The sequence below is a fragment of the Suricata suricatta genome, chromosome 13 (genome assembly GCF_006229205.1).
Source record: "Suricata suricatta isolate VVHF042 chromosome 13, meerkat_22Aug2017_6uvM2_HiC, whole genome shotgun sequence".
Taxonomy (NCBI): Eukaryota; Metazoa; Chordata; class Mammalia; order Carnivora; family Herpestidae; genus Suricata; species Suricata suricatta.
The window spans coordinates 213,173-221,975 of record NC_043712.1 but is presented as its reverse complement, the minus strand read 5'-3'; positions in this window follow the sequence as shown (position 1 = coordinate 221,975).

Below are 8,803 nucleotides of genomic sequence, written 5' to 3'. Positions count from 1 at the left end.
CCTTATTGCAGCCCTTCAGTAACTGGTACAGTGCGGTGCTGGCACGCAGAGCAATCGGCCGTCAGAGCAGCACCGAGAGCCCAGGAACAGCCCGCGTGTGCAGGGCCCTGGGGCGTGCGCACGCGCTGGCCTGCGGCGGGGGAAGGATGCCTCGCACCGCACAGATATTAGCTGCCCGTGGCTTAAAGTGCAAAGGGCAAGTCACAGATTTTAGAAGAGAACATAGGAGGATGTACTCTTACCATTCCAGAAGAATGTCTTCACAACAATAAATTAAGGAAGAATTTCCTATGATTCAAAAATCACAAGATACAAAAGAAAAGTTGAGTAGATTTAGACATCTGTGGATCCCGAGAGAAGGTTCTGCAGCGTTTTCGCCTGGCAGGCCCGTACAGACACGCACAAGAACCTCCGCAGGCCAAGAAGGAGAAAAATGAGCCTGCTGAGAATGGATGGAAATCTGAATGGGTGATTCGATTAAGGGAAAATATGCATGAGTAATAGATCCATGAGAAGCTGCTCAACTGTATGAATAATCCAGGGAACACAGATTAAAACCCATAGCGGGAGGGGCGCCTGGGTGGCCCCGTCATCTAAGCGTCTGACTTTGGCTGAGGTCACAGTCTCACGGTTCGTGAGTTCAAGCCACACATCGGGCTCTGTGCTGACAGCTCAGAGCCTGGCGCCTGCTTCACATTCTGTGTCTCCCTCTCTCTCTGACCCTCCCTGCTTGCATTCTGTCTCTTTCTTTCAAAAATGAACATTAAAAAAAATTTTTTTTCAAGCCATAGGGGATAGTTGAAATGCCCACCAGATTGACAAAAATGTTATCCTGATAATAGCAGGGTTGGGGGGTTGGTGAAGGAGTGTCAGTCAACGTACTCTGGGCACTAATCGCGTGGTGCCCCACGAGGCGGAGACCTCGTTCAGTGGCCTACCACTCCCGCTCCTCGATTTCGGTCTCCCGGAAACTCCTGCCCACATACCAAGAGAATTATATTAGATGTGCATTGGAGAATTTTTTTTAAATAGCAGAAAACTTAAAGTAGCACATCTACATCAAAGTAGAATGGACAAATAAATTGTCACACTACAGACTAATACATGTGATGTCAACAGTGAGTCACAGTTGGTGTGAAATGACATGGGTACTTTGTGGCAACACAGTGTGGAACGAGAATACAGTTACAGTTCTATTCACCTAACGTTCAACAGCACGTAGAACTACACAAATCCTGGACACAGATACAAAGGAGAGAAAGCGAAGAGTGAGCATAAACATCAGGGTAGCGGTGGCTTCTGCGGGAAGTGGGGGACTGGGTGGGGACCCAGGGGCTTCATAGGGTATCCTGGGTCTATTTCCTAAGCTGGTTGGTGGTCATTCTTTAAACTTTATGAATATTTTATAATTTGCATGTATTCCTTGATTTTAAAAAGTAAGTAGCAATATGGGAATGATTAGGGAGGGTGCCGAGAGCAGGGGTGGACAGAGGGGACATGTGGGGGGCTAAGTCAGAAGGGGAGGTGGCACGGTGTTTGAATACTGAGGGGATGCAGATAAGTTGGGGGTATGGGAGTCTTGGCTTCATGTAGCAGTTACCCTTATTATTAAAAAAATGACCAAAAATGTGGGGCGCCTGGTGGCTCAGTCAGCTGAGTGTCCGACTCTTGACTTTGGCTCAGGTCATGATCCCATGGTCGTGGGATCAAGCCTCACATTGGGCTCTGGGTCAAGTGTGGAGCCTGCTTAAGAGTTTATCTCTCCTTCTGCCCCTCTCCCTTGCTTACATGCGCGCTCTCTCTAAAATAAAATAAATTAATAAAATATTTAAGAAATTAAACATTAATTTATACAAAAACAAAAAAAAATTTCTCTTAGTTCTCCTGTCCCAAATCCCCACACAAGTACCCACCACACAGCGGCAGACCCATCTAGAAGGGGAGGCCATCTCACATCAGCATCAAAAACAATAAAATACTTAGGAATAAGTTTAACCAAGGAAATAAACGATCTGTACATTGAAAACGACAAGACATTGATAATTTGAAGAAGACACAAATAAATGGAAAGACACTCCCCCCCCACTCTGTGTTCATGGATTGAAAGTTAACCTTGTCAAAATGTCCATACTACTCAAAGCCATCTATAAATTAAATGCAATCCCTATCAAAATCCCAATGATATTTTTCATAGATGTAGAACAAAATAATATAAAATGTTATGGAACCACAAAAGAGCCCAAATAGATAAAGCAACCTTGAGAAAGAAAAAATCTGCAGGCATCAAACTTCCTGATTTCAAACCATATTACCAAGCTATACAAGTCAAAATAGTATGGCACTGGCATAAAAACAGACAATAGAGGGGCGCCTGGGCGGCTCAGTAGGTTAAGTGTCCTACTCCTGACTTTGGCTCAGGTCATGATCTCACAATCGATAGGTTCAAGCCCTGAGTCTGGCTCTGTGCTGACAGCTCAAAGCCTGGAGCCTGCTTGGGATTCTCAGTCTCCCTCCCTCTCTGCCCCTCCCCGACTCATGCATTCTGTCTCTGTCTCTCTTTCAAAATAAATAAATAAACTTTAAAAAACCTAGACAATAGACCAATGAAACAGAATCAAGAGTCCAGAAATATACCCACACATAAACAGTCAAATAATATTTGACAAGGAGGCCAAGAATCCTCGATGGAAAAAGGGTAGTCTTTTCAATAAATAGCGTTGGGAAAACTGAACATTCACATGCAAAAAAATGAAATTGGACTCCTATCTTACACCACTCAGAAAAGTGAACTGGAAATGGATTAAAAATTTAAATGTAAGACCTGATATCATAAAACTACTACAAGAAAACATGGTAAAAATCGTCTTGATATTGGCAAAAAGTTTTGGCAAAAATTTTTTGGATATGGTCCCCAAAACAGAAGCAAGAAGAGCACAAATCCACAGTGGGATGTCAACCCTAGAAGCTTCTGCGTGAGCGGCACTGGCTCAGTTGGAGTGTGCGACTCTTAATCTTGGAGTTGTGGGTCAAGCCCCACATGGGGTGTAGAGATTACTTAAAAAATAAAATCTTTAACAAAAGAATTAAAAGTTTTGCACTGCAAAATAAACCATCAATAAAATGAAAAATCAGTTCACAAAGCGGGACAAATACTGGCAAACCAAATTTGGGACCAATATCCATAATACATATTATGGAAACATGTACAATAGCAAAAAAAAAAACACAACAACCCCGAATAATCTAATTTTAAAATGGGCAAAGGACCTGAAAAATTTCCCAAATATGACATACAAATAGCCAACAAATTCCTGAAAACCTGCTTGACGTCACTCGTCCTCAGAAAGATGCAGATTGAAAGCCCAACGGGACATCACACCGGTGAGGACGGCCGCCATCCAGAAGACAAGAGCTGACAGGTGCCTGTGAGGATGTGGGAAAGGGGGACCCTGTGTGCGCTGTTGCTGGGAATGTAAGACGGTGCACCCACTGTGGGGAACAGTGTGGGGCTCCTGAAAAAAGCCAATATAGAATTACAACATAATCCAGCAATCCCACTTCTGCGTATTTACCTAAAGGAAATGAAACAGGGATCTTGGAAAGATGTCGGCGCCCCTTGTGCCGCTTTATTCACAGCAGCCAGGACATGGAGGCGCCCTGGGTCTCTCTGTGCAGATGAATGGATAAATAAGATGTGAAACATACATACAATGAAATATCTAAGTCCAGTCATAAAAAAAAAAAAGGCAATCCTGCCATCCCTGACAACATGGATGACCCTGCGGGCACCGTGCCACACGAAGTAAGCCAGATGGAGAAAGACAGATACTCTGTGAGCTCACTGACGCGTGGAATCTCAAATAGCTCAACTCCCAGACACAGAGGAGAGTGACGGTCGCCACGGGCTGAGAGGCGGGCGACAGGGAGATGTCGGTCACGAGGCATAAACTAGTTGTCTTAAGCCTTCTTATTACAAAACAGCGAAAGGTAACTGTGTGAAGTGATGGATGTGTGAGGCAACCTCACTCTAGTAATCACTTTGAAAATATACGTGTCAAATCCTCATACTGTACACCTTAAACTTACAAAATATTATGTGTCAGTGATATCTCAGTGAAGTTAGGAAAAAAGAAGGGGGGCCTGCAGGAGGAACTGAGGAGGTGCTGGCCTTCCAGGTATGTGGGAGGGAGGTGGGCGGAGCCCCTGCCCTCCAAGAACCGGCTGGGGGCCGAGTTTCAAGTGGAGTGGAGCATGGTGACAGCTCTGTGGCCAAACATGGAGCAGGACGAACTTGGAGACCTCTGAGGACTTTCCGGGGGGCTGTGGGTGACTCAAGTCTATCCAGCGTGTGGCCTTCGGCACCTGCTGGGCTCATGAGGGTAGCCCTGGAGGTTCAAGGTGGGGCATTTTGCCAGTGAGTAGGATGGAGGGGGAAGGACCAGGGAGCCCTGCCAGGAAAGGAGGGGGTTGGGGGTAGGACAAACTGAGATTGGGGTGGGGGGAAGGCCCAGGGAGGAAGAACAGTGTCATCAAGGGGTAGCAGCTCCAGCCTCCTATCCTAATGTCCTCCCCCCTAACAGTGCTCCCCCTGCACCCCCGAAGTCTCAGAACTGCCTGCCCCACTACATTTCCCAGTGAATTCTCTTTTTCGTTCCCCTGGAGGAACTTTTTAAACTGCTCCTCCTTTCAACCTGCAAGGCCCCTTCTCAGTCTCCGTGGATAATCTTATTTCTCAATTCACTGAGAAAGTAGAGCAATCAGAAGACAGTCCTCATCCCCCACCCAGTTAATCTACCAACCCACCTGTGCCTTCAGCCGTGTGATCCCTTTTCCCTTCTGCTACAACCAGCGAATCTCCCAAGTCCTGCGCTCTCTTGCCTGGAGGAGGCCACACAGCTTCCCTGCACCAGCGATTGTTCTTTCCACTGAGTAATTTCAACATGCATATAAAGTCTGACAACATCCCCATCTTGAAAACCACACGCTGACTCCTTAAATGCCACACCTCCTTTAGCTGCGGTGGTCCATGTCGTTGGGGAAAACCTGGCCACACCAGGTGCGGCCCGTGCTGTGTGTGGCCCCTCGCCTCCCCCCGCTGAGTGCAGCTTCTCATGAGTCATCCCGGTTCATCCATTCACTCAGGCTGTTTCTTTCTCTCCTATGGAAACTGCTTTTGTCAAGGTAACAGGTACCTCTGCCTTGCTGATGATTGGTGCTGTCCTTCGTCTCTCTGGATTGCTCTGCAGAATTTGCCAGATGACTGTAACCTCTCTCTTGACACATGCTTGTCCCAAGGCCCTGGAAATTCTACTCTCCTGATCCTTTCCTCCCTGAATTCCCTGACTGCTCCTTCTCAGGCTCCTTTCATCTATTTGATTCTTTCTGATTTCCCTCCCCTCCTCCAGGGCTCTCTTCTCTCTGTGTGTCGGTTGCTCAGTGATGACTTCTGATTCAGGCAGTGGTCTGGCAGGATGGCACCCTCAAGAGGACTGTCCTCTGTGACTTGTGGGGGGTCTAACAAACCTCGAGTGGACAGCGACCAATTGGGCACTGGTGCTGCTCCCAGGCTTGCAGCAGCAAAGTGAGGGGGTGGTCACTGGAAGGGACTGGCAGGGGCTGGGACCTTCAGCTGAAGCCCATGGCCAAACCCAGGTGAGCCAGCAGGAGGGGGCTGGGGGAACACAAGCCTTGACCTTGCTCCCCACCAGCCAAGTACCACTGAGAGTGGGAGGTCGAGGGAGTGAGCTGGTGTGGTCTACACCGCCAGCACGTGGCACAGAGCGGACGGGGGGCGGGGGGTGGGCAGGGCAGACACAAAGTATTAAACAGGGCTTCCAGATTCGTGTCTCCAGCTGTGACCTGCCGTGTGAACGTCCCTTGCCAAATCTACTGAGCATCTCCACTCTTATGTCAAACACAAAGTTTTTTCTTAATCTCCACCCCTCATTTCCCCATTTCAGTAATGAGCATCAGTCACAGTCACTTAGGTGGGCACTGGGAGCCCCCGCTCCTTTCCTCTCACGTCTCACGACCCCGCGTCAGCCATTCACGTCGGTCAGCTGCACGACGGAGCGGCCGTGCGGGATGCGTCTCATCCAGGCCCACCACCTCTCCTTTGGACTGTTGTCAAAACTCCCTAATGGCCTCCCGGTTTCGCTCCGAGACGGGACTGTCGGCGGCCTCCCTGGCTAGTCTTCCTTCCCCTCACAGCCAAGTGAAGCTCGCTTGTGTCTTGGGCCACTACGTGCCCACCTTAGTGGGAAATGTCGGTCCTGGTCCTCTTGGCCATACATTCACTTCCCCTCCCTTTGATACGTGGTCCATATCTGCCCAATAGGGTTTATTTTTAATGTTTATTTATTGTGAGAAAGAGAGTGCACGAGCAGGGATAGGGGCAGAGAGAGAAGAGAGAGAGAATCCCAAGCAGGCTCCACGCACAGTGCAGAGCCTGATGTGGGGTTCTGTCCCATGAACTGTGAGATCATGGCCTGAGCCGAAACCAAGAGTTGGACACTTAACCGACTGACCCACCCAGGGGCCCCTCTGATTTTTAAAAAAAGTTTATTTTTTAAATTTTGAGACAGAAAACGAGTGGGGGAGGGACATAGAGAGAATCTCAAGCAGGCTCCGTGCTGTTAGCCCAGAGCCGAAATGGGGCTCCATCTCATGAACTGTGCTGAAATCAAGAGTCAAGACGTTTAACTGACTGAGCCACCCAGGCGCCCCTGCCCAGTAGAATTTAAGGAGAAATTTGCTGGGGAGTTGCTGAGAAACCTTTCCTTTGTTATAAAAGGATATATTTTTGATTTTGTTTCAGAGAGATAGAGAGAGATGGGGGAAGAGGGAAAGATAATCTCAACCAGGCTGTGTAAGGTTAAATCGGCGGAGTGAGAAAGTCACAAAACAGAGAGACCAGGGAAGAGCACTCCCTCATCAGAGGGCTCCGGGCGAGGTTCCCAGTCCAGACAGATGGGCCAGAGAAGTCTCGGGAGAACAAAGGGCGGGGCCTTATACAGGACAGTAGTTTCTGATGTGTGTCCAGGGCGGAGAACCCCGTTATAAGGTGAAGAGATGAGGCTAGGGCAAATGACATGTCTCCGGGGGCAGAGAGCTCCAAAACGGCCGTCCGTCGGCCATCTTCGTCTTGTTCGGCAGGAAATTCCTGGGACGGCAGTCTGTTGGCCATCTTGGTATCCCTTTCCCCCAGCCCACCAAACCTGTCAGGCTCCACACTCAGCATGATGCGTGATGTGGGGCTTGATCCCACAGCCCTGGGATTATGACTTGAGGCAAAATCAAGAGTTGGACGCTCAACTGACTGAGCCACCCAGGCGCCTCTGTATGTTTGTTTTTTAAAAAAATGGATGCCCTTTTTACACCTTTCTCTTTCTTCATTAGAGATGGTGATATAAAGATGGGATGCTTTGTGCTGTGGCAGCCACCTTGGGCCATGAGGCGAGAAGCAGGAAGACAAAAACTATACACTGTGACCATGGGAGGGAGGAAGGATGGAAAAAGTTTGTGTTCCTGAAATGGCATACTTTATGCCTTTTTATTCAGTGAGGCTAAAACTGTACATTGTAAGCCATAGCTGGGACTTGAGCTGCTTACCTCGGAATGCATCCTGGGCAACGCACACCCCAACCTCTGCAGTCTGTTCCCCACTTAGCAGCCAGAGGGATTCTTTCAGAGCAGGAGTCGTGATGGCCTCTCTCCTCAGGATTCTTCTCTGACGTCCCATTACGCTTGGAACAGAAGCTGAGCCCATATCTCCATCAGCACAGCGCTAAGATGGCCACCCTGGGCCTCTGTGCTCTGTCCTCGCCTCCCTGGGCACATCTCACTTCTCTGCAACATTCAGGTCCACACGAGGATGATTTTCTGACAGAGGTCATCCTTGACTTCATGGCAGAAAAGCGCCTTCCACTGTCACTTGCCATCTTGTGTCCTTGTTCTGTTCTCACAGCGTCCACCATGCCGTATTGATTTGCTCTCCTGTGCTGGTGAAGGGGACAGTGTCCAACATTTGCCTTCTCCCTTCTGTCACTCACCAGGAGTGAGGCTTCTTATCTGGATGTTGTGAGGACCGAATGAGCAGATAGCGTGTGAATGGAGTAGAGCAGTGTCTGGGACAAAGTAAGCGCTTGTCACTCCTTGTATAAGAATGTCAGCCCCATGAAGGCAGAACTGGGGTCCTAGTGCCTGGCATCCAGCAGGCGTGTAGCCGAGTCCCTGGATGGATGGATGGATGAAGAGCACACAGCAGCCTCTCTTTAATTTTTATTGAGTGGAAGGTGGAACAAAGGATCTCTGAACTGAGATTTTGGAACCGATTCAAAGCGTGTTGACAGGAAGGCCTAGGAAATGCTTGAGAGCGGAGGGGCCCCAGGTCAGAGTAATGCATCCTGAAAACCCAGAGACCCGGGAGTTGAAAGCCTATTAGGATGTCAAAGACTCTGAAACGGTAGGAGGGCCAGGGAGCCGGCATCTTCTAGCAGGAGGTCGGGGGTCCGCCGTGAGGGGAGCGAGGTGCGGAAAGAAACATGGGGAGCCAGGGGCCTAACCCTCCGCGGTTTGGGCTGGAGCTCCTCAAGGCTGGTGACGCCTCCTGCTCCGGGGGGAGGAGAAGGGGTCCGCTGGGGCCGCTCAGCTCGGCAATCCGTCGAGGACGCCCAGCCCCACCCGGCTCCGGGCCGCAGCTGCCCGCTTCTGCATCTGCCCAGCGCCCGGCCTGGCGCGAGGCGGCACTAGCGGAGGGCGCAAGATCCCCGCGCCCGCCCCCGCCCCGGGCGCATCCGGGAGG